Here is a 25,847-nt window from a genome sequence, read left to right on the forward strand (position 1 = left end):
GTAGAGCAGTGGACGGTGTCAGTAGAGCAGAGAACGGTGTCAGTAGAGCAGTGGATGGTGTCAGTAGAGCAGTGGATGGTGTCAGTAGAGCAGTGGATGGTGTCAGTAGAGCAGAGGATGGTGTCAGTAGGGCAGTGGACGGTGTCAGTAGAGCAGTGGATTGTCTCAGTAGGGCAGTGGACGGTGTCAGTAGAGCAGTGGACGGTGTCAGTACAGCAGTGGATGGTGTCAGTAATGCAGTGGATGGTGTCAGTAGAGCAGTGGACGGTGTCAGAAGAGCAGTGGACAGTATCAGTAGAGCAGTGGATGGTGTCAGTAGAGCAGTGGATGGTGTCAGAAGAGCAGTGGATGGTGTCAGTAGAGCAGTGGACGGTGTCAGTAGAGCAGAGGACGGTGTCAGTAGAGCAGTGGATGGTGTCAGTAGAGCAGTGGATGGTGTCAGTAGAGCAGAGGATGGTGTCAGTAGAGCAGTGGACGGTGTCAGTAGAGCAGAGGACGGTGTCAGTAGAGCAGTGGATGGTGTCAGTAGAGCAGTGGATGGTGTCAGTACAGCAGTGGATGGTGTCAGTAATGCAGTGGATGGTGTCAGTAGAGCAGTGGACGGTGTCAGAAGAGCAGTGGACAGTATCAGTAGAGCAGTGGATGGTGTCAGTAGAGCAGTGGATGGTGTCAGAAGAGCAGTGGATGGTGTCAGTAGAGCAGTGGACGGTGTCAGTAGAGCAGAGGACGGTGTCAGTAGAGCAGTGGATGGTGTCAGTAGAGCAGTGGATGGTGTCAGTAGAGCAGAGGATGGTGTCAGTAGAGCAGTGGACGGTGTCAGTAGAGCAGAGGACGGTGTCAGTAGAGCAGTGGATGGTGTCAGTAGAGCAGTGGATGGTGTCAGTAGAGCAGAGGACGGTGTCAGTAGAGCAGAGGACGGTGTCAGTAGAGCAGTGGATAGTGTCAGTAGAGCAGAGGACGGTGTCAGTAGAGCAGTGGACAGTGTCAGTAGAGCATTGGATGGTGTCAGTAGAGCAGTGGACAGTGTCAGTAGAGCAGTGGACGGTGTCAGTAGGGCAGTGGATGGTGTCAGTCAGTCGAGCAGTGGACGGTGTCAGTAGAGCAGAGGACAGTGTCAGTAGAGCAGTGGATGGTGTCAGTATAACAGAGGACGGTGTCAGTAGAGCAGTGGACGGTGTCAGTAGAGCAGTGGATGGTGTCAGTAGAGTAGTGGACGGTGTCAGTAGAGCAGTGGACGGTGTCAGTTGGGCAGTGGACGGTGTCAGTAGAGCAGTGGACAGTATCAGTAGAGCAGTGGATGGTGTCACTAGAGCAGTGGACGGTGTCAGTAGAGCAGTGGACGGTGTCAGTCAGTAGAGCAGTGGACGGTGTCAGTCAGTAGAGCAGTGGACGGTGTCAGTCAGTAGAGCAGTGGACGGTGTCAGTAGGGCAGTGGACGGTGTCAGTCAGTAGAGCAGTGGATGGTGTCAGAAGAGCAGGGATTGGTGTCAGTATTAATATGTGTAGCGCTAACAAACAATGTGAATTTTTAAACTGACACAAATGAAAAAAAAATGAGTGCCAAAGATGGTAATCAAATGTAAAGGAACACTCTGTGATAATAAGCAAATAACAGTGCCCCAAAAAAACATGTGTATAAACAATAAAGTCCATGCAAATAGAATGAAAAAAATGCAATCAAGCAGTGTCCAAACAAAATTCTTCAAATGTGATATAGAGTGTTTGGATGAGGATTCAAGGAACCACAAGTCCCAACAGGTATGTTTAGTTTCCACAAAAACCAGGGATATGGAAGAGACACCCGTGCAAAGATCACCATAAGAACGGATTAGCAGCTTACCAGAGCAAGTTGGTCACCCAAACTAATGGGTAGACCACTGTAGGCTTAATAGTAATACCAAAACGATCCACAAGATGTCACTTCACTAGTGTCAGGCAGCTCAGATCCGATATCCAGTTTTTTCGGTAGATCGATCACATTGTGGGCTATTTTATGCCTAAGGGAGGGGGCCCCTCTAAAGACTACTGAAGGATGTTCAGGTAGTATAGGGCCAAGAATCCGATCACTCTTGATCACTGCCCAATGTTTGCGAAGAATGTTCTTAATTAAATAATATTGGGTTGAAAATGATGTTAAAAAGATGTTTTTAAAGGTGTCATTACAAAAGGCATTTTAAATAAAAAAGAAAAAGCCTTTCTTATCCCTTCTGCGCCACGTTTGGCAGTTATATATTTTTTGATCTACCGAAAAAACCCACATTTTTTCAGATCTAAAAGGCTATTACCCATGCCATAAGTTTAACATTTGTGCTACCAATACCTTTAAAGGCAGGAAAATTGAAAAATTTACCTCTGTGCAAACTGGGAGGGAATATAAGATTGATTCCTTCATCACTTGCAACACTAAGCCCCCATTCATACTATCGCGACTTGTCAGCCTGACAAGTCACGGTCCCTCGCGGTCCATTGACTGCTACAGGACCCGTTCTAATAGGAGCGACACAAGTCACTCTGACTTAGAAAAAGGGTCCTGTACTACTTCGGGGCGACCTTAGGAGCGACTTGCATAGACATTCATTATATGAAGTCCGTGCAATTCGCGCCAAAGTCGCGGTGCACGGAACTTCACAAGTCGCCCCCGAAGTAGCACAGAGTCATGCCACGCTAGTGTGAATGGGCTCTAAGAATGTTGTTTATCTAATACAAATGCGGTAAACAATACATAGGTCGCACTATGAGGGCCCTTCAGGTTCGCCTCGGCGAACATGTCGTTAATATTAAGAGAGGATTCCCTGGCCACAGTGTTTCCAAACACTACAGTATATGTCACCATAAAAATCCTAAAGATATTTTCTTTACAGCCATTGACAGATATATCCCGCATTGGAGGGGTTCTAATATCAAAAGAGAGATTTCACGTGCCGAAACCTGATCAATATATTGCTTAAAGACTTACATGCCCTTCGGCTTAAATGTTGAATGGGACGTAAATTGCTTTATCAATAATAGTTGGAGTTCCTTTTTAATTTAAATTTTTAATCTTGTCCCTGTATTATTTTTTATATATTTTTTTTATATATAACTTTCTGAGATAAGGAGGTTTATATATGCTGGGTAAAATATATATACATTTTTACAATTTTTATTGTCAGATTAGATATCTCTGGGCGCAATTATTGTTGATTTATATATAACGTTATTGACTTTATTATATGCTGAACGGAATGTAGTATCTTGATGGACTTATTAGATCAATCTAGTGACCATATTCAGGTCTGACCACTAGATGGAGTTTTCTATATATAGTATTTTTTTTCTATTGTGTTTTTAAGGGCGACATATATAGTTTTTTCCTTCTTATTTATCATAAATAGTATGGATTATATTCTATTTATCTATTGTTCCCCGTCTTTTCTTTATATAATTTTTGTCCCGTTATGTACTGGCCGTGATATAACTAAAGTTTTTTCCGGCGTTATATACTCCAGTTAGCTGGCGGTCATTTCCGCCCTTATGTGACTCACTTACATGGTCAAACACGGTACATCACTTCCGCCCTTCTTGCTTAATTATACTACACGAGTGTGGCTCCGCCCACCGTTCCTTCTTGGGGGATTTATAGGTGTGGAGTCATGTCTGACAACCACGCCCCTGACGACGTCAAACGTATGACGAAACCGGTCGGGTGGAGTAAGACATGACGTGACCACGCCCCCACTAGCCGGCTTCTAGATTTGGTTTGCCTATTGAGATGTTGCAATCCTTTGGATCCTTATACCTGACATTTAAACGCTTTATGATGTCTTCAGAGTTTGCTACTTTATGTTTTAATAAAAGGATTATGTTTTACGGAGTCACATTATGTACCTATGGCCCCTTTCACACGGAGCAGACCGTATTGCGATCCGCTCCAGAACTTTTTTTTTTTTCACGGACACGGATAACATTTGTGTCATCCGCTCCGTATGTCCGCATATCATCCCATCCGTTTGCGGATGATATACGGACATAATGTAAGTCTATGGGATTGTGGATGTCAGCGGATGACACCGCTGACATCCGATTTTGCGTCCTTTCCGTTTTTTAAACGAAAGAAAAAATAGGGTTCTGTTCCGTTCCAAAAAAAAAAAAGAACTGAAAGGACGCAAATCGGATGTCAGCGGTGTCATCCGCAATCCCATTGACATGCATTATGTCCGTATATCACCCGCAAACGGATATGGTGATATACGGACATACGGAACGCCAGTGTGAAAGGGGCCTATCATCGTTTTTCCATATATGTTAACTGGATATCGGATCTGAGCTGCCTGAAACTAGTGAAGTGACATCTTGTGGATCATTTTGGTATTACTATTAAGCCTACAGTGGTCTACCCATTAGTTTGGGTGACCAACTTGCTCTGGTAAGCTGCTAATCCGTTCTTATAGTGATCTTTGCACGGGTGTCTCTTCCATATCCCTGGTTTTTGTGGAACCTAAACATACCTGCTGGGACTTGTGGTTCCTTGAATCCTCATCCAAACACTCTATGTCACATTTGAAGAATTTTATTTGGACACTGCTTGATTGCGGTTTTTTTTTTCATTCTATTTGCATGGACTTTGTTGTTTATACACATGTTTTTTTGGGGCACTGTTATTTGCTCATTATCACAGAGTGTTCCTTTACATTTGATTACCATCTTTGGCACTATTTTTTTTTTTCATTTGTGTCAGTTTAAAAATTCACATTGTTTGTTAGCGCTACACATATTGTTATTGTATGTTGTGTTGGAATTTTGTCTATGATTCCTTTGTGTGTGCTGTTTTCACCTTCATTTATCCACATATGAGTCTAACACATCAGCACGGAAATTTTCCTTATTTTATAATTGGTGTCAGTATTGCAGTGGCCTGTGTCAGTAAAGCAGAGTATGGTGTCAGTAGAGCAGTGGACGGTGTCAGTAAAGCAGAGGATGGTGTCAGTAGAGCAGTGGACGGTGTCAGTAGAACAGTGGATGGTGTCAGTAGAGCAAAGGACAGTGTCAGTAGGGCAGAGGATGGTGTCAGTAGAGCAGTGGACGGTGTCAGTAGAGAAGAGAGCGGTGTCAGTAGAGAGGAGGGCGGTGTAAGTAGAGAAGAGGGCAGTGTCAGTAGAGAATAGGGCGGTGTCAGTAGAGCAGTGGATGGTGTCAGTAGAGCAGTGGATGGTGTCAGTAGAGCAGAGGACGGTGTCAGTAGAGCAGTGGATGGTGTCAGTGGAGCAGTGGACGGTGTCAGTAGAGAAGAGGACGGTGTCAGTAGAGAAGAGGATGATGTCAGTAGAGCAGTGGACGGTGTCAGTAGAGCAGTGGACGGTGTCAAAGGAGCAGTGGACGGTGTCAGTAAAGCAGAGGATGGTGTCAGTAGAGCAGTGGACGGTGTCAGTAGGTTAGTGAATGGTGTCAATAGGGCAGTGTACAGTGTCAGTAGGGCAGAGGACAGTGTCAGTAGGGCAGTGGATGGTGTAAGTAGAGCAGTGGGCGGTGTCAGTAGAGCAGTGGACGTAGGGCAGTGGACGGTGTCAGTAGAGCAGTGGGCGGTGTCAGAGAGCAGTGGACGGTGTCAGTAGAGCAGGGAATGGTGTCAGTAAAGCAGTGGATCGCTTCAGTAGAGCAGTGGATGATGTCAGTAGAGCAGTGGACAGTGTCAGTAGAGCAGTGGACGGTGTCAGTAGAGCAGTGGACGGTGTCAGTAGGCCAGTGAATGGTTTCAGTAGAGCAGTGGGCAGTGTCAGTAGAGCAGTGGATGGTGTCAGTAGGTTAGTGAATGGTGTCAGTAGGGCAGTGGACAGTGTCAGTAGGGCAGAGGACGGTGTCAGTAGAGCAGTGGATAGTGTCAGTAGGGCAGTGGATGGTGTCAGTAGAGCAGTGGGCGGTGTCAGTAGATGTTACATTCTCTGTGTTGGGAGAGACACAGGACCCTGATCTGGAACAACGGATGTTTATTCAGAACTCACTGTACACTCCAACGTGCATTACTGGACAGCTCAGTATCAATCAATACATCTCTTACATGTCTCTAAGATGGCCACACTGCCCCTTGACCCTTGTAATCACTCTTGGGCGGAGCCAGCCTTAAAGTAACAGTACATGTGAAACCCTCCAGGTATAACACCTTCCATCCATCCCTAAAAAAACAAAAAACAAAAACACAACAAAACAAAACGAGAACAGGCATAAAACAGTAACTAATAATTGTCCAATACAGTCCTCCAACTCAGGAGATTTACATGGCTTCTTCCGCATCCGGATGTGAGAACAACTTCCAGGGACACTACAGGGAGAAAATGGCAGCGGATCACTTTCGGCGGGCCCGTCGAAAGTCTCGTAACCGGTCTTGCAGCTGAAACCGGTCAGGAGGGCGACAGCGTCATTGAGGATGGGCACCCAGCGACTCGGGGCCGGAAGAGGAAGCAGGGCTGGCCGGAATGGACACCGACGGGGACAAGAGGGGATCCCCTAGCGCAGAGGGTGAGCAGACCTCAGGACCAGGGCTGGAGGGCTCTGTTGGAGCTGAGTTCAAAAGTTCAGAGTCCCCCCAAGCATCAGTCTCAATGCCTCCTGATCAGGTAGGAGAAGATCTTTGAGACACTGGAAATGCAGCCGATGTCAGGGATTCGGGCAGCTGAGAATGAGGACGCAATTGGTCCGCATGCCGTCTGCAAATGGAACCATCTTCCAGGCAGACCCTATACATTTTGGGTCCCAAAGTCTCTGTGACAATAGCAGAAAGCCAACGAGTGTTGGCTAAGATCGAGCCCATACCTTTTGCTGGGCTGTAAACCGGGGAAGCTCGTCGTGTTCGACAAGCTTCCCCGGTTTACAGTCCCCCATGTTCCTGGACCGTTTGAGGGCAGAGCATGTCCAAAACAGTCCATGGCTGCCGACCCAAAAGAAGTTCAGCTGGAGTTTTCCCAGTGGTGGCATGTGGTGTGTTTCTGTAAGCAGAAAGGAAAGAGACCAGCTGCTGGGGTGACAGGGACTGTTGTTTACTTGTAGCCACAGTAACTTTGAAATAGCGTTTGAAGGTCTGTACAAACCTTTCTGTTTGACCATTTATAGCCGGGTGGTAAGGTGCGGTCAACTTGTGTTTGATGTTGTGGGCAGTCAGGAAACTCTGAAACTCCTGGCTTGTGAATTGTGCACCGTTGTCTGTGACAATTTCTCTGGGGTATCCAAACGTAGCAGCGCAATGTAACAGTATGGAAATCGTCGCCTTAGTCGTCGGTTGGGTAACAGGAATGACTTCAGGCCACTTTGAATGGGCATCAATTATGATCAAAAAGGTGTGTCCTCTGATCGGGCCTGCAAAGTCCAAGTGCAGGCGAAACCAGGGAACCGTGGGCCAAGTCCAGGGCTGGACGCACCCTCGAGGAGGGTCTCTTGCAGTTTGTGCACATCCAGCACACGCATTCACATATGTTGTGATATCTGAGTCTAGGTTCGGCCACCACACATAGCCTCGGGCCTTTTGTTTCATATGTGTGCCCCCGGGATGACCAGTATGTAGCAAGTCCAGAATGTGCCTCTGGAGGGTCTGTGGAACGATCACTCGGTCTCCCCATAAAACACAGTCGCCAGCCACAGTTAATTCCAGACACCTACGGAAGTAAGGTTCATAATCCTGTGTGACAGTTGCAGGCCAACCGTACCGTACCCAGGAGAGTATTGTCTTAAGGAAGGTATCCTTGGCTGTATGGGCTGCTACCTCCCCAGAAGACAAAAAGGACAGGCTGGTGCAACGACAACTCTTGACTGGTGGAGAAGAGTCAGTTAATTTCCTTGTCAGACGGGACATGGCGTCCGCATTAGCATTGGCATCATGGCTGCGATACTGGATTTTGTAGCTATATGCTCCCAAGAATAGGGCATAGCGTTGAAGACGGGCCGCAGTCGTCTGGGAGATGCCTTTGTCAGGGCTAAAGATCTGAAGGAGTGGTTTATGATCTGTCACTATGGTGAATTCCCTACCATACAGGTAAAGATGAAGCTTCTTAATTGCCCATATGAGCGCAAGAGCCTCTTTGTCAATGTGAGAGTAATTGCTTTCTGCTTTTGTTAAGGACCTGGAGGCGAATGCCACTGGTTTCTCTGACCCATCTGGTAAAACGTGAGATAGTACAGCCCCTAGACCATAGGGTGAGGCATCACAAGCCAAGGTGAGAGGCCTTTGGAGGTCATAGTGCACGAGCATGCATGACGCCAACAGCTTTCGCTTAGAAACTTCAAAAGCACGTTGGCATGCAGCCGACCAGTTCCATCTGGAGTGTTTCTCCAAAAGCTTGTTTAACGGAAACAAAGTGTGTGCTAGATCTGGCAGGAATTTGTGGTAATAGTTCAGCAAGCCCAGGTATGATCGCAGCTGTTGGACGTTGGTTGGGGCTGGAGCTTTTACTAAAGCATTAACTTTGGCTTCCGTGGTGTGTATACCCTCTGCATCCACAAGGTGGCCACAAAACTCCAATTTAGGTACCATGAATTGGCATTTCGCTAAGTTCACTTTTAGACCCTGCTCTTGGAGTCTCGTCAACACAAGCTCCACGTTACGCTTGTGTTCCTGGTCCGTCAGGCCCATGATGAGCATGTCATCTAACAGGCACTGTGTGAAAGGAATGTCCGCCAAAATCTCATCCATTTTGCGTTGCCAAATGGCTGGGGCGGAGGCTACCCCAAACACCATCCGATTGTTTTCATACAGTCCCTTGTGAGTGTTGATGGTTAGAAACTTGCGGGACGAAGGGTGGACCTCAAACTGTAAATATGCTTGCCTGAGATCAAGCTTGGTGAACTTTTGACCTCCTGCAAGAGAGGCAAAAATGTCATCTACTCTGGGTAGGGGATACTGGTCTATCTCCAGTTGAGAATTTAGTGCCATGCGGAAATCGCCACAAATGCGTAAGTCCCCATTCGCTTTCTTTACTGGTACAACTGGTGATGCCCACTCGCTGTGCTCTACATTTGAGATGACACCTTGTTCCTCCAGCCGGCTTAGTTCAGCTTCCACACCTGCTCGGAGTGCGAAAGGTACCGTCCGAGCTTTGAAGAACCTAGGCTGGGCATTGGGTTTCAGCCCGAGTCTCACACAGTCATGGGGTTTATGGCGATGTCTGGCATGCCAAAGTGAGCAATCCAGTCTCTCCCAAAGAGAGGGGGTCCCCCATGTTCTAGGATATATAATGGCATTCTCTTCGTCTGACCCTTGTAGGATACCTGTACTTTCACGTAATCCAGTGGGTGGAGTATCTGCTTTGAGTATGTCTGCAGTTTGATTGGTGTTGGATGGACAGTTGTTCGGATCAGAAGTTTTCTCCATTGTTTCTGGGTGATAACTGAAACTGCTGCTCCTGTGTCTACATCCATCTTGAGTTTCTTTCCTTCCACGGTTACCTCTACAGTCATTGCTGAGGGTGATGTATGTCCAATCTGTGGAGCACTTCCTCATCCTCTGATTCAGATGACAATGTATGTCTTCCCACCATATATGTCGCATCACTTCCGGTTCCCAAAACGAGGCTTGGATCGCATAGCGTTCCAGACGCTCGGATTCACTGCCTGCTTGACAATTTTCGTTTGTGAGTACCTTTTACCCTGTCTATTGAAATAATAAACTGTATCTACAGTATTACGCTATGTGCCTTTCTACTTTTTGTTCACTTGTCCCATACCACCACGGATCCCCGGAGTGGATATTCCCGGACCCCAATAGACCCTTATAATATATAGCCCGAACCCTTCGCCCTTGGACCCCCAGGGATCCTCCCAGACGTCCCTTCCTGGACCTGGAGAAGGAGTGAGGACCTACCACCCATACATCAATATATACCTGCCTTGTACCCCTGTGTGGGGTGGGTATCTTTGGTGAGTGTGCTGTATATCGTAGGGGTCACCGGGCACCTCACCACCCACCACGGGGTTATTCGGTATTGTGTAAAGTATACAAGTAAAGTAAAGTACACGAAGAATCCCACAATCACCTTTCTAGGACTGTCACCCATCACCCATCACTGCCTTATTTGAAACAGACTAATACTGATCTACTATCAATCTATCACTAATTTGTCCTGTTGTTGGAATTTGGACATATCACTTTGGTTCTTCACGCACGTGTCACTTTACAGGCACAATATAGCCCCCATTTTTACCTCATCAAAATTTTTTTCTTCACATATTAGCCACATATATTCTTATCTTTCGTATATTTTATGAGGAGGATTTGTTATCATCCAGTTTATATATTATTTAGCATATGTCACTTTAAATTGGGGCTGTCACTTGTATCACTTTATGCACTGCTGCACTTATATTTATTTGTGTTTATTCATTGATAATATCACCTTTTATATCATCTGTATAGTGCATATATACTGTTAGACATATATTGCTATTTTATTCCAACATCACCAATTTTACTAATATAGCACACGTCACCTTGACGGTGACGTATATGCACATGTCATTTTGATTCACTGTTCATTATACCATTTTTTACCACATTTTATATATCGGTTTTATTTTATTTATTAACATTTTTCACCACATGTTGATAGTATTTCCACAATTGGCACTTTATTATCTCTTCTAGCAAACAGACAGCGCCACCCCCGACCCCCCCCCCCCTTTCTTCCCACCACATATGCTTTTGTCCTGGTGTTCAGAGGATGTTTATTTCGCACCTTCTTACTACGGCAGACTCGTTTAAGATGGCCTGCCTTACCACAATTATGACAGAGCTGATCCTTAAACCGGCAGACTTTGTGATCATGGTCTGTATTCCCACAACAGTAGCAAGCTGACTCCCGGCTAGGTGAGGGTCTATACTTCCAGTTTGCTGCAGTTGGCTTGACTGCTGTTCTGAAAACTTCCTCTTTAACCTCTTCCCTTCTGCTCTGGGGGTTCAATGCCTCTGTATATTTCACAGCCATTTCCATCACTGAAGCTATCTCAATTGCCTTTGCAAGGGTAAGGTCTTTCTCTGTTAACAGTCTCTTTTGGCTAGACTCAAGCAGAGCAAACAAGGGGAGAATAGATCTGCCACATAGATTGTCCATTAGAATGTCTAGTGCCTCCATCCCTAGTTAATATGGCAGAAGAGGAAAGGAGTGTGGGACTTTAAATGAGTGCAGCTAGACATGTACTTATCTTGGGATGAATAACATGAATCGCATATCAGACCCAAAATGGGGCTGTGGATGGCTGGCATGTATTCAAATGTATAAATAATAATTCATGATAAAGTATATAAAAGTACAATAAATATAATTCATATATCAATTATATAAATAAAAATAAATACACTAATAATATAACCAATAATAATTTATGAATAGCAAATTTATTATGACACCTGAATCCTCATGGGTACACAATCTTTTCATTACACAATTTAAGACCCAAACCATGGGGACCCATGAGGAGATGACATAAACAAATATATAATTTTCAATTGATAATACATACAGTCACATACAAAAATATACTTAATAAATACCATAATATAATTCATTGACATAAAAATAGATATACTGATGACATATCCAAAATAAGGATTTATGACTAACTGATTTAATATAACACAATCTTCTCTATTTTATGCAGTTTTTCAATATAAGAGGCTTGGATAGAAGTATCTGAGTAATTGTAGGCTCGACGCGTTTCGTGGACCTCCGTCCACTCATCAGGAGCTTTAGAAGTAGATTGTGTATCTATAAATACAAATCTAAGTTAGACCTATGAACTAGTATGGAAAGGGGGGGGGGGAAAGAAAGAATGATTATATACATATATCTATATGGGAATAATAAGTAAAATGTACACTACCTTCAGTAGTGTCATATGTTTAAAGAGATCCAATCCTAGGGAGGAGGGGCCGGGCCGAGCCGAAAAATGCCTGACCCGGGGCTGAGGCACGGACCACATCAAATACATAGGAAGAGGTAGGAAAGAGGTGAGAATCCGGTATGAGATGAAAAGGTGATGAATTGACCAAAAAACTCGTTAAAGAGTAATATGGTAGGCACACTGAAATCAGAAAAAAAAAAAGAACAAAAAACAGAGGAAAAATGTTTTTAGGAATTTATAATTATTATATTTCCTGAGATTGTATAATATAATAGCCTTTGTTTAAAAATAAATCATTCTTAAAAAAATATATGATAAAAGAAAAAATTGTTTTTATCATGGATAAAAGGATTAATCCGGATTTAAAGGATAATATATATATAATAAAAGTAGATCAGTGAGCCATATGAAAGAGGTGTCAAGGGTATGGATATCAGGGAAGTTGACCAAGTATGAGATATCATATAAAAGTGCAATGAAAATACCAGTCTCTAGAAAAGGGGGAGCAGATGAAAGTGAAAGGGTGTAGTGTGATATAGAACTGAAAAGCATATTACTATGGGAGATAGATTAAAGAGTGATAAAGGAAGTGGGTCGAGAGCCATAATGAGATGTGAAATACCGGTAGAGACACATATGTGTCCACCCCGAAGTGAATCATGCTGAAAGGGGAGTGCAAAAAGTGAATAGGGAGAATGGAATGTGACAATAAAACCAAATTACCGCAACAAGAGTGTATGAAGATTCACCAAAGAGGATTGAAGAGATTGAAGATAATAGCGTAACCAGCCTGCATTTCCCATAGTATAGATGTGGAGCCACGCCAACGCCATGCTGGCGTCAGATATATATGGACGGAACTCTAACGCCCACATCCGGTCAGGAGACCGGATGCTGGTCATAGGGACCGCCCTCCGATGCTGATGTAAATCGGTAGTCATGGCAACGCGACGCCAAATGATGCCGCATACATATCATACCGAGCATGGCGCCGATGATAGCAAGCCAGCCCCGCCCCCCGCCTGGATGCTGAGAAGCAGAGACAGGCAAGAGGGAAAGGCGGTATACATTCATCGCAGCCCCGGAACAGGAATTCCGGGTCAGCCCTTTTCCTCCAATACCACATAGAATTATATCTGTCTCAGGGGAAAAGGAATATTAAAGATTAATTGGGCTTGAAGAAAATGTAATCATTGAGGGAACTAGATAACTATTGCTCGAAAAATATTTATTAATAATAGATAGATAAATGAAATTATAGAATGAATGGGGTATATATATATATATAGATAACTCAGGTGGCAGACCTAAAAGGGTGTTTTCCACCCAGACTGTAGCAGAGCAAACAAGGGGAGAATAGATCTGCCACATAGATTGTCCATTAGAATGTCTAGTGCCTCCATCCCTAGTTAATATGGCAGAAGAGGAAAGGAGTGTGGGACTTTAAATGAGTGCAGCTAGACATGTACTTATCTTGGGATGAATAACATGAATCGCATATCAGACCCAAAATGGGGCTGTGGATGGCTGGCATGTATTCAAATGTATAAATAATAATTCATGATAAAGTATATAAAAGTACAATAAATATAATTCATATACCAATTATATAAATAAAAATAAATACACTAATAATATAACCAATAATAATTTATGAATAGCAAATTTATTATGACACCTGAATCCTCATGGGTACACAATCTTTTCATTACACAATTTAAGACCCAAACCATGGGGACCCATGAGGAGATGACATAAACAAATATATAATTTTCAATTGATAATACATACAGTCACATACAAAAATATACTTAATAAATACCATAATATAATTCATTGACATAAAAATAGATATACTGATGACATATCCAAAATAATGATTTATGAATAACTGATTTAATATAACACAATCTTCTCTATTTTATGCAGTCTTTCAATATAAGAGGCTTGGATAGAAGTATCTGAGTAATTGTAGGCTCGACGCGTTTCGTGGACCTCCGTCCACTCATCAGGAGCTTTAGAAGTAGATTGTGTATCTATAAATACAAATCTAAGTTAGACCTATGAACTAGTATGGAAAGGAGGGGGGGAAGAAAGAATGATTATATACATATATCTATATGGGAATAATAAGTAAAATGTACACTACCTTCAGTAGTGTCATATGTTTAAAGAGATCCAATCCTAGGAAGGAGGGGCCGGGCCGAGCCGAAAAATGCCTGACCCGGGGCTGAGGCATGGACCACATCAAATACATAGGAAGAGGTAGGAAAGAGGTGAGAATCCGGTATGAGATGAAAAGGTGATGAATTGACCAAAAAACTCGTTAAAGAGTAATATGGTAGGCACACTGAAATCAGAAAAAAAAAAAAAAAAGAACAAAAAACAGAGGAAAAATGTTTTTAGGAATTTATAATTATTATATTTCCTGAGATTGTATAATATAATAGCCTAGACTCACTATTTAGTCCCATGACAAACTTATCCCTCAGTGCAGTCGGTAAGTACTCCCCAAAAGAACAGGTTGAGGCTAGTCTGCGAAGCGCGAGCACATAAGCCTTAATATCTTCACCCGGCTGTTGCTGCCACTGACAGAACCAGAATTTTTCTGCAATCTCTAGTGGTTTCGGCTGGAAGTGATTTCCTAACAGTGTCAGGAGCTCTGCCAAAGTCTTAGTTGCTGGTTTTTCAGGGAAAAGGAGATCCCTAAGAGTGTCATATGTCCTAGCACCAACCACTGTCAGAAATACTGCTACTTGCCTGTCACCTGGGATGGCATTTGCACTGAAATACTGTTCCAGTCTCTCAACCCAGGAACTCCAGGATGTCTGTTCTTCATCAAATTCACTTAATGTCCTGATCAATTACATTTTCCTGCTGGGCTCTGTGGGTGTTTGTATCCAGGTGACAATCCAGAGTTTTTTTTTTTCTTTTCTCACACGGATAGTAACCTTGTAAATCCCATCCTCGTCGCCACTGTTATATTCTCTGTGTTGTGAGAGACACAGGACTCTGATCTGGAACAACGGTTGTTTATTCAGTACTCACTGTACACGCCAACATGCATTACAGGACAGCTCGGTATATCAATGCATCTCTTACATGTCTCTAAGATGGCCACTCTGCCCCTTGACCCTTGTCATCACTCCTGGGTGGAGCCAGCCTTAAAGTAACAGTACATGTGAAACCCTTCAGGTATAACAGATGGTGTCAGTAGAGCAGTGGATGGTGTCAGTAGGCCAGTGGATGTGTCAGTAGGGCAGTGGAAGGTGTCAGTAGAGCAGTGGACAGTGTCAGTAGGGCAGTGGACGGTGTCTGTAAAGCAGATGATGGTGTCAGTAGAGCAGTGGACGGTTTCAGTAGAGAAGAGGACAGTGTCAGTAGAGAAGAGGGCAGTGTCAGTAGAGCAGTGGATGGTGTCAGTAGAGAAGTGGACGGTGTCAGTAGAGCAGTGGATGGTGTCAGAAGAGCAGGGATTGGTGTTAGTAGAGCAGTGGATGGTGTCAGTAGAACAGTGTATGGTTACATAGTTACATAGTAGGTGAGGTTGAATAAAGACAATAGTCCATCCAGTTCAACCTGTGTAGGTGTGTGTGACTGTAATCATCTAACATAGCCCTCAATCTCCTGATCCTTGAGATGTAAGTCTAAGAGTCTTTTGAAAGTCACCATACTACCCGCAGAAACCACCTCTTGTGGTAGACCCCCACGTTGCCTGAGGTTAAAACGCTTCTCCTCTAATCGCATTGTATGTCCTCGAGTCCTCATGCAATTCCTTCGAATGAACAGCTTTTCTTCTAAGCTGAGATCCCCATTAAGATATTTATAAATTGCTATCATGTCCCCTCTCAGACGTCTTTTCTCCAGGGAAAATAAATCGAGCGATTGCAGCCGCTCTTCATAGGTAAGGTCCTCCAACCCCCTAATCAGTTTAGTTGCCCTTCTCTGGACTTTCTCCAGCTCCAACACATCCCTCCTGAGGACTGGCGACCAGAACTGGACAGAATACTCCAGATGCGGTCGGACCAGAGTTTTATAAAGTGGAAGGATTATAGTCTTATCTCTGGAATACATCCCTTTCTTTATGCATGCTAATATTCTGTTGGCTTTGGAAGCTGCCGCTTGGCATTGCATGCTGTTGCCTAATCTATCATCAACTAAGACTCCCAGATCCTTCTCCATTTTTGATTCCCCCAAGGGTTCCCCTCCTAACGTGTATTGTGTTTTTATGTTTTTGGTCCCCAAGTGCAAAACCTTACACTTCTCCACATTAAACCTCATTTGCCATGTCGTTGCCCACTCCGTAATTTTGTCCAGGTCATTCTGTAGGATATCTGCTTCATGCTGTGCAGTTATTGCCCTGGCCAATTTTGTCAATGGTGTCAGTAGGTTAGTGAATGGTGTCAGTAGAGCAGTGGATGGTGTCAGTAGGGCAGTGGATGGTGTCAGTAGAGCAGAGGACGGTGTCAGTAGAGCAGTGGACGGTGTCAGTAGAGCAGTGGACGGTGTCAGTAGAGCAGTGGATGGTGTTAGTAGAGCAGTGGACGGTGTCAGTAGGCCAGTGGATGTGTCAGTAGGGCAGTGTAAGGTGTCAGTAGAGCAGTGGACGGTGTCAGTAGGGCAGTGGACGGTGTCAGTAGAGCAGTGGATGGTGTCTGTAAAGCAGATGATGGTGTCAATAGAGCAGTGGACGGTGTTAGTAGTGAAGAGGACAGTGTCAGTAGAGAAGAGGGCGGTGTCAGTAGAGCAGTGGATGGTGTCAGTAGAGAAGAGGGCGGTGTCAGTAGAGCCGTGGATGGTGTCAGTAGAGAAGAGGACAGTGTCAGTAGAGAAGAGGGTGGTGTCAGTAGAGCAGTGGATGGTGTCAGTAGAGAAGAGGGTGGTGTCAGTAGAGCCATGGATGGTGTCAGTAGAGCTGTGGACGGTGTCAGTAGAGCAGTGGACTGTGTCAGTAGAGCAGTGAACGATGTCAGTAGACCAGTGGATGGTGTCAGAAGAGCAGGGATTGGTGTTAGTAGAGCAGTGTATGGTGTCAGTAGAGCAGTGTATGGTGTCAGTAGGTTAGTGAATGGTGTCAGTAGAGCAGTGGATGGTGTCAGTAGAGCAGAGGACAGTGTCTGTAGAGCAGTGGGCGGTGTCAGTAGAGCAGTGGGCGGTGTCAGTAGAGCAGAGGACGGTGTCAGTAGAGCAGTGGGCGGTGTCAGTAGAGCAGTGGACGGTGTCAGTAGAGCAGTGGGCAGTGTCAGTAGAGATAGTGGACAGTGTCAGTAAAGCAGAGGATGGTGTCAGTAAAGCAGTGGACGGTGTCAGTAGAGCAGTGGGCGGTGTCAGTAGAGCAGAGGACGGTGCCAGTAGAGCAGAGGACGGTGTCAGTAGAGCAGTAGACGGTGTCAGTAGAGCAGTGGGCGGTGTCAGTAGAGCAGTGGGCGGTGTCAGTAGAGTAGTGGACAGTGTCAGTAAAGCAGAGGATGGTGTCAGTAAAGCAGTGGACGGTGTCAACAAATAAGACACACACAGTGTATCCTACTCTTTTGCCAATTGCAATATTCTCTCCTAAAACATCCCCAATATAATATATCTAAAGCATATTTATCTCTCAAATAAATTTCCCATTGTATCTATATGAGAACAGCTAAAGAGAAAAAGGAAGAAAAAGAAGAAAAAAGAAAAGGGAAAAGAAAAAAAAGAAGGAAATTTGAGGGGTACTCATCTTTCACCAAGAGAGCCAGATCACAAAGATATTTCCTGAAACTTACGAGGACAACAACTGTCTTCCTTCCTCCGAAAAGATAAATAAATTCCAAGCACCCCAAATTTTTCATATTGTTCACGTTTATTTTGTACCGAAAGAATCAAATCCTCCATTCTATTTACATCTTCTACTCTGCGAAGCCAAACTGAGACCGAGGGAGGCTCTTGTTTCTTCCAAAATAAAAGGAATGCAAGCCTTAGCTGCATTTATTAGATGACAATCAATCGACTTCCTATAAGACCCTATAGGGATGTCCGATACATGTAGAAGAAACAGGGCTGGGTCATCTAACAAAATATAATCTGTGAATTTCTGTGTTGTAGTTCTTACCGCTAACCAGAAGGGTCGTAGTTTGGAACAGGACCAAAAAATATGTAAGAACGTTCCCTCTCCCTCTAGACACCTCCAGCAATTATTTTATTTATTTTATTTATTTATTTCAGGTACTTATATACCGCTGTAAATTTACGCAGCGCTTTACATATACATTGTACATTCACATCAGTCCCTACCCTCAAGGAGCTTACAATCTAAGGTCCCTAACTCACATACATACACAGTAGGGTCAATTTTATTTATTTTTTTATACAGGATCCAATTAACCTACCAGCATGTCTTTGGAGTGTGGGAGGAAACCGGAGTACCCGGAGGAAACCCACGCAGGCACAGGGAGAACATGCAAACTCCAGGCAGGTAGTGTCGTGGTTGGGATTCGAACCAGCGACCCTCTTGCTGCTAGGTAAAAGTAAACCTGTGTTTACTTGAAATTTATGTAGCTTTTCTGGGGGTTAGGTACCCTTTTGTCAGGATTTTTAAAGTTTATTTCTTGGATTTTAGTACATACCGAAGATTTAGATATAATCCTCAGAATTGATTGTGTCTGTGCTGGCGTGAACTCGCGATTTATCCACTTAAGCCCCAGGCCTGTTTTTCACACTCTGTGTTTACAAGTTAAAATCTCGTTTTTTTTGCTAGAAAACTACTTAAAACTTTTTTTTTTTCAGAGACCCTAGAGAATAAAATGGAGATTATTGCAATATTTTATATCACACCGTATTTGCGCAGCGGTCTTCCAAACGCAATTTTTTTGGAAAAAATTACTTTTTTGAATTAAAAAATAAGATTTCAGTAAATTTAGCCCAATTTTTTTCCATAATGTGAAAGATAATGTTACGCCGAGTACATAGATACCCAACATATCATGCTTCAAAATTGCGCACGCTTGTGGAATGGCGACAAACATTGGTACTTAAAAATCCCATAGGTGACACTTTAAAAATTTCTACAGGTTACCAGTTTAGAGTTACAGAGGAGGTGTAGGGCTCATATTTTTGCTCTCGCTCTAATGATCGCAGTGATACCTCACATGTGTGGTTTGAACACCGTTTACATATGTGGGCGGGGTTTCCGTATGCGTTCGCTTCTGCGCGCGAGCTAACGGGGAGAGGGCACTTTAATTTTTTTTTTTTTATATTTATTTTATTTATTATTTTTTATTTTTACACCGTTTTTTTAAAATTTTTATCATTTTTATTCCTATTACAAGGTATGTAAACCTTCCTTGTAATAGAAATAGGCGCGACAGGACCTCTTTTTTTTTTTTGTGAGATCTGTGGTCAAAAAGTCCTCAGATCTCACAAGTACACTAAAAGATGAAATAGGCACGACAGGACCTCTTTTTTTTGTGAGATCTGGGGTCAAAAAGTCCTCAGATCTCACAAATACACTAAAAGATGGAAAAAAAAAATAATAAAATGAAAAAAAAAAAAAAATGGGGCCTTTAAACCAGTTGCTAGGCAACAACGTTTGCCGTTGCTCCGGTCCTCCAAGACCATAGAGTCAAGCGAGGGCAAGCTTGCCCTCACTCGGCATCCTGTCTGCGAGGATCCGGGACCGGATTGTTTTCCCCGCTGCCGGCGGGTCCGGTAAGCGGGGAAAAGTACCGAGACGCGGCGGGTGGGGGACACCTCTTCCGCCGCCCCGGAAGGGTGATCCCGTGGTGAATCTGCCACTGGGACCACCCATCTCGGAAAGCCGAGCGCCCGCAGTTTAAAAAAATACCAGGGTTATGGCAGCTATCTGCTGCCATAACACCGGTATATAGGTTTAAACTGCCGATGTAAATAGTCGTTGGGCGTTCGTTAAGTGATTTAATCTAATTCCCATTTATTTAAGCAAATAAATCTTGGCTGCTATACCGGTGTAATCAATAAATCATACGAAACAGAGAGTGTATGTGGCAAGTTACCAGAATCAGTACAATGCTTTTCAAATGATGTCAAGGATCTAGAAAAACACTCGGAACCCATAAGCAAATGTAAGAAATGATATATCTGTAAAGCCTGCCAAAACGGAAGTTTAACCACTTAAGCCCCGGAGGATTTGGCTGCTAAACGACCAGGGGGTATTTTGCGATTCGGCACTGCGTGACTTTAACGGACAATTGCGCGGTCGTGCGACGCTGTACCTAAACGAATTTGGCGTCCTTTTTTTCCCACAAACAGAGCTTTCTTTTGGCGGTATTTGATCACCTGTGCGATTTTTTGATCACGTGCTATAAACATAAAAAGAGCGTAAATTTTGCAAAAATAGCAATATTTTTCACTTTTTTTTATATGAAATTCCCCCCCAAAAAAATGTAAAAATCAAAATTTTTTAACATTTTCAGCCAATTTGTTTTATGCTACCTATGTTTGGTAAAAAAAATCGCAAAAAGCGTATTTTGATTGGTTTGCGCAAAAGTTATTGCGTTTACTAACTAAGGGAAAGATTTTTGTAATTTTTGTTGTTTTTTTTTTTTTAACGCGTAATGGCGGCGATCTGATTTTTTTTGCGGTACTGCGACATTGCGGCGGACAGATCGGACCCTTGACTGACATTTTTGACACTTTTGGGGTTACCAGTGACATTTCTACAGTAATCAGTGCTATATATATGCACTGTTACTGTAAAAATACACTGGTAGTGAAGGGGTTAACTTTATTTGAGAGGGAGGGGCTGTGTGTGTCCCTAGGGGTGGGATTCTTACTGTGATTGGCTGTGGCTTCAGCTGTATGCATAGTGATCAACGGATCTACATAGTAGATCCATATGATCATCTCTCATACAGAGGGGAGAATGACAGGCAGCTTGTTTACACAAGCTGCCTGACTTTCTCCCTCTCCCCCGCCGATCGCAGAGTGGCCGGCGGACATCGGGTCCGCCGGTCACACGCGCGGGGGGGTCCGTGACCACGCGGAAGCGCGCCTCCGGCGGCGCGCGCTCGCTCCCTAGACCCTCACAAGCTAGTGACGTAGCCCTACGTCACTTTGCCTGTGAGGGGCTGACCGCCGACGTAGATAGTCGTGCGGCGGTCGGCAAGTAGTTAAATGGACCCTCCCCATCAATCAATCTTGAAATCGAGGGCCACTTTCCCTGTTCTACATAGGATGATGCCCGTTCCTGTCTCATATTTCGTAATACACTAAAATCTCTTATATTAATCCCTTAAGCCCCAGAGGATTTGGCTGCTCAAAGACCAGGGCCTATTTTGCGATTCGGCACTGCGTGAATTTAACGGACAATTGCGCGGTCGTGCGACGCTGTACCCAAATTAAATTGACGTCCTTTTTTTCCCACAAACAGAGCTTTCTTTTGGTGGTATTTGATCACCTGTGCGAATTTTATTTTTTGTACTATAAACAAAAAGATAGCGAAATTTTGAAAAAATAACAATATTTTTCACATTTTTTTTATATGAAATTCCCCCCCCAAAAAAAGTAAAAATCTAAATTTTTAACATTTTAGGCCAATTTGTTTTCTGCTACATATTTTTGGTAAAAAAAAAAATCGCAATAAGCGTATTTTGATTGGTTTGCACAAAAGTTATTGCGTTTACTAACTAAGGGAAAGATTTGTCATTTTTATTGTTTTTTTTTTACCCTCCTCAGCTTCACATCGCTTCCGGAGGTCTTCCCCATGCTCACACAGCTTTCAGGGGGCACACGTCTGTCTGTCCTCCTCTCCCAGCCCACACAGCGACAGGAGGCAGCAATCCTTAGACTTCCTTTAGACAAATTATAGAGACCTTAACTTCCTCATTCCGAACAGCTGAAGGCCTTTCAACTTCCTTAAGCCGTCCTGGCTACCTTTTCAGCTGACACCCTATAGTAATTGGTGAACTTTCTACACCAGGTGGAAATGTATCTCCTGTCTGTGACTACATCCTCAGATTTACCTGACTTCCTGTCACATACCCCCCCTCTTGTTTCAACCCTAGGGTTGGGACACAGATTTCCAGACACGCATGTGTCAGGCACTTCTCTTGACTCTTACTGATAAGCCTCCTAGTATCCTCCAGCTTCCGGATGAAACTGTTTCTGTCATCTTCATTGACAGATTTCTCATAAATGCCACACAGTTTGTCTCTCATCTCATATACACATTCTTCAACTGCATTTTTGGCATCATTCTTCTCCTTCTCGTTTCTGTCATCTTCATTGACAGATTTCTCATAAATGTCAGACAGCTTTTCCCTCATAACCGTCTGTCCTATCCGCCATGGAGGACCGTGATCCATAGGCAACTCAATTTTGCTAGTCTTAAAGTCTTCAACATTCTTAAGATGCCTCTCTCTGCAATCAACAAATGATTTCCACAACACTTTGAGAACCTCTGCTTCACTTGGCTTTGATCCAAGTAGGGACTCTTGACGTCCCTCTGTGACTTGAGTTGCCTCTCCATACAGCTGTACACAATCATTGACTCTTTGTTGTAAAAGGGAATGATCTTCTTTCTTGAGTTTAGCTTGCTCTAAGATGCTGTGCTGAGGGCCTTCCATTTGCGACAACAGGCGGTTACACATTTCTTCAAAGTGACCCCTGTTCCTTTTTCCAGAGACATCATCAACTTTCCTTCCACCAATATATGGGTCAAAGGCAACAACAAAGTTGAACCCAGCGATCTGGGTGGTATCCATTATAGACCTCCTCTCTGCATCAGTGAAGAAGCATGGAACTGCAACACATTCTTTTACAGGTTTCTTCAATGCACTTTCTGCTGAACTATTTGACCGCTCAAGGTCACCTAGTTCATTTTCTCTATCTGAATTCCACATGGAATGCATCACAAGATCACGATCAAACTTCTGCCACCTGTCTTTCACCAGTTCCATTTTGGAAATATTCCCTGAAAGGCACGTATTCATTTGCTTCACGTTTTCACCAACAGCCTTAGTTTTCTCCACTAGGTGGCGTTTGCTTTTTTCTCCCAGATTTATATCACTTGCTTTAGTTTTCTCCGCTTTTGTTTTCTCCACTAGGTTTTCAGCCTGAACTGAGAAATCATCACATTTCTTACACAGCTCCTTTGTTTGCTGAAGTTCTAATAATACATTTTCCAATGCTTGAAGTTTTTGAAGGAAAGGTTTATTCCAAAGGGGTGATTCAAGCCACATGTCATCACATTTCTGAGGCTCACTCAGGACAGACCCCAAAACACTGATCCTTTTAAAAACTGCATCAGGCACACTATCCCCTCTTTGGGACAGATCCTCTGTTGCCTGTAATTCCTCTTCAAGTTCCTGCAACGGAATCTTCATCTCTTCTACTTGCTGTTCTAAGGCTCGCTTAGACTCTTCTAGCTCATGAACGCTTTCAACATCATCCTTGGAGCTGACCAATTCTTCCATTTCTGTACGCAGCTGTTTGTTAACTCTTTCTAGTTCAACCTTACACTCTAGAGCTTCCTCCAAGGAGCGAGCCAAGAACAGGGCTTTGCTCTCTTTATCACGCGCCTCCGCTTCTGCACGGTCGCGTTCTTCTGCATATTTTGCAGACACAGTCTTCTCCTCACCAAGCATCTGATCAAACTTCTTTTTCACATTTTCAACACACTCTAATGAACCAATGCTTTCTTCCATGCGTTTTTTCATATCTCCTATCTGAGCTTGCAATGTTGCAACTTGCTCTGATAGGTTTTTCTTGGCTTCCTCCTCCTCTTTTAATTGTTCCAGGAAGCCATTTTTCTCATCTTCCATTTGTTTGAGCTTTGTGCTAAAACTCAGCCTTTGACACCTCTCTTCCTGTAAGAGTTCCTGCGTATCTTGCAGCTGCGATTCCAAGATAGAAAAATCTTCCGCAATTTCTCTAGATTTGCTGTCTGCTTGAGAAAGCTGATTTGTGACATTGTCCAACTCAACCTGCAGTCGGTTTGCCTTCTCTGACAGCTTAGCACACAATCGGTCACCTTCTGACACCTTGACTTGCGATTCCTGCAGCTGTGCCTCTACTTTTTTTCTCTTGTGTTCAGCATCTCCTTTTCCCTGCATAAGAGCCCTCACCTCATTGGCTAGCTTCAGGGAATGAGACTGTAATTCTGCCACACAGGCTTCTTTCTCCTTTAGCTGCTGCTGGACACGTTGGGCTTCATCTTTCCAACTTTTACAGTCCGTACGCAATTCATCTACCACATTGCTCAAAGTGGTGAGCTCATACACAGTACTCAGTAATTTAGCCTCTCTCTCACTTTTCTCTTTGTCGCTGAGAGACAATGTCGTTTTCAGAGCGACATTCTGTTCCTGCGCCCCCTGCAGGTCTATTTTTGTAGCTTCCAAAGACTGAAGACTTTTTTTCAGCTGATTACGCAACTCCAACATATCATGCATACTTTGCTCCTGCAAAGTCTGAATTTCACTTTCCTTTTCCATGAGGATGGTATCTTTCTCCATTATAGTCTCTCTGCGTTTGTGCAACTCGGAAAAAAGAAGAGCAGTGGATTCTTCCCACTGGAACACCTGAGCATGCACGTTTCTATGCTCCATCCTAAGCAACTCCAGGGCTCGTTCCTTTTCTTCCATTTTCCGTTGCAAGACATCCAACTCAGCCCTGCACACATACTCGGTTTCCTCCAAACCGATTGCCTCCATTGGCTGCTGGAGTCTCTGTTTCCAGCCTGCCATACTCTCTTGGTGAGCCTTTTGTTGAGCTGCAAAGCTCCGCTGAAAATCCGCATTTGTTTCAGGGTTGCTAGGGAGAACAACCTTTCTCTTTAGCAGATTCTGTTCAGGCATTGATGGGGCTCGTTCAGATGGTAACATCCCCTCCATCCATAGAATCCGGTCTCTCATTTCAGCTACCTTTGCATCTTTCAGGCATTTTGATCGCCCCATCTTCAATAACTCCACAATAAATTTTTCACAGTCCAGCAAAAAATTTTGAGACCACTGTCCCTTTAAACTAGTAGTTTTTCTCTCTCTTGCAGGATCTCCTTTCCTACAGACACAGTTTGTGCAGTCCCTTGCACCAGACACAGTTCATCAAAAAAATTTTTGAGACCTCGGTCTCTTTAAAACAAGTTTTTTCTCTTTCAGGATCTTCTCTCCTGCACACATAGATTGTGCAATCTCATGCACCAGACAAAGTTCATAGAACATATGCACTTCTTTACAGGGATCTCTGCTTCTGCCCAATACATACCTCCACCATATGTGGGGTTGATTAGCTCGGTGGTAGGCGTGGATGACCCCTTGGGGGTTCGTTACACAGGGAGATAGCCGAGAAGTGGTTGCAAACAAAACAGTTTGTTTATTCTTGCTATTTTCTTCACAAGTGCAAGCATCAAAAACATCAAAATAAAAATAAAACACAAAATAAATCCTTGCCACTGTGGGCGGCTACCTTCTCACATACCGGAACCTATCTTATGAAGTCTGTCCCCAACCTACTGTTGGGCAGACTTGGCTGATCACACAGCAGACTCTCAATAGTCCATGTTTTATCTCTTCACATTGAACATGTCCCTTTTCCTCTTCACATTGAACACAGTTCATTTATTTCTTCAACATAGAAATAGTTCAAGACCTCACCTTGAGTAGTCTTCAGTCTTAATTAATTTCCCCTTCACACAGGAAATGTCCATTGGTTTCTTTTCACCTAGAAAACGATCCAAGACCTCACCTCGAGTAGTCTTCACACTTGTTACTCTCCTCAGCTTCACATCACTTCCGGAGGTCTTCCCCATGCTCACACAGCTTTCAGGGGGCACACGTCTGTCTGTCCTCCTCTCCCAGCCCACACGGCGACAGGAGGCAGCAAACCTTAGACTTCCTTTGGACAATTTATAGAGACCTTAACTTCCTCATTCCGAACAGCTGAAGGCCTTTCAACTTCCTTAAGCCGTCCTGGCTACCTTTTCAGCTGACACCCTATAGTAATTGGTGAACTTTCTACACCAGGTGGAAATGTATCTCCTGTCTGTG

This window comes from Pelophylax lessonae, assembly GCF_965119305.1.
Source record: "Pelophylax lessonae genome assembly, chromosome: 5".
In the NCBI taxonomy this organism is placed as follows: domain Eukaryota; kingdom Metazoa; phylum Chordata; class Amphibia; order Anura; family Ranidae; genus Pelophylax; species Pelophylax lessonae.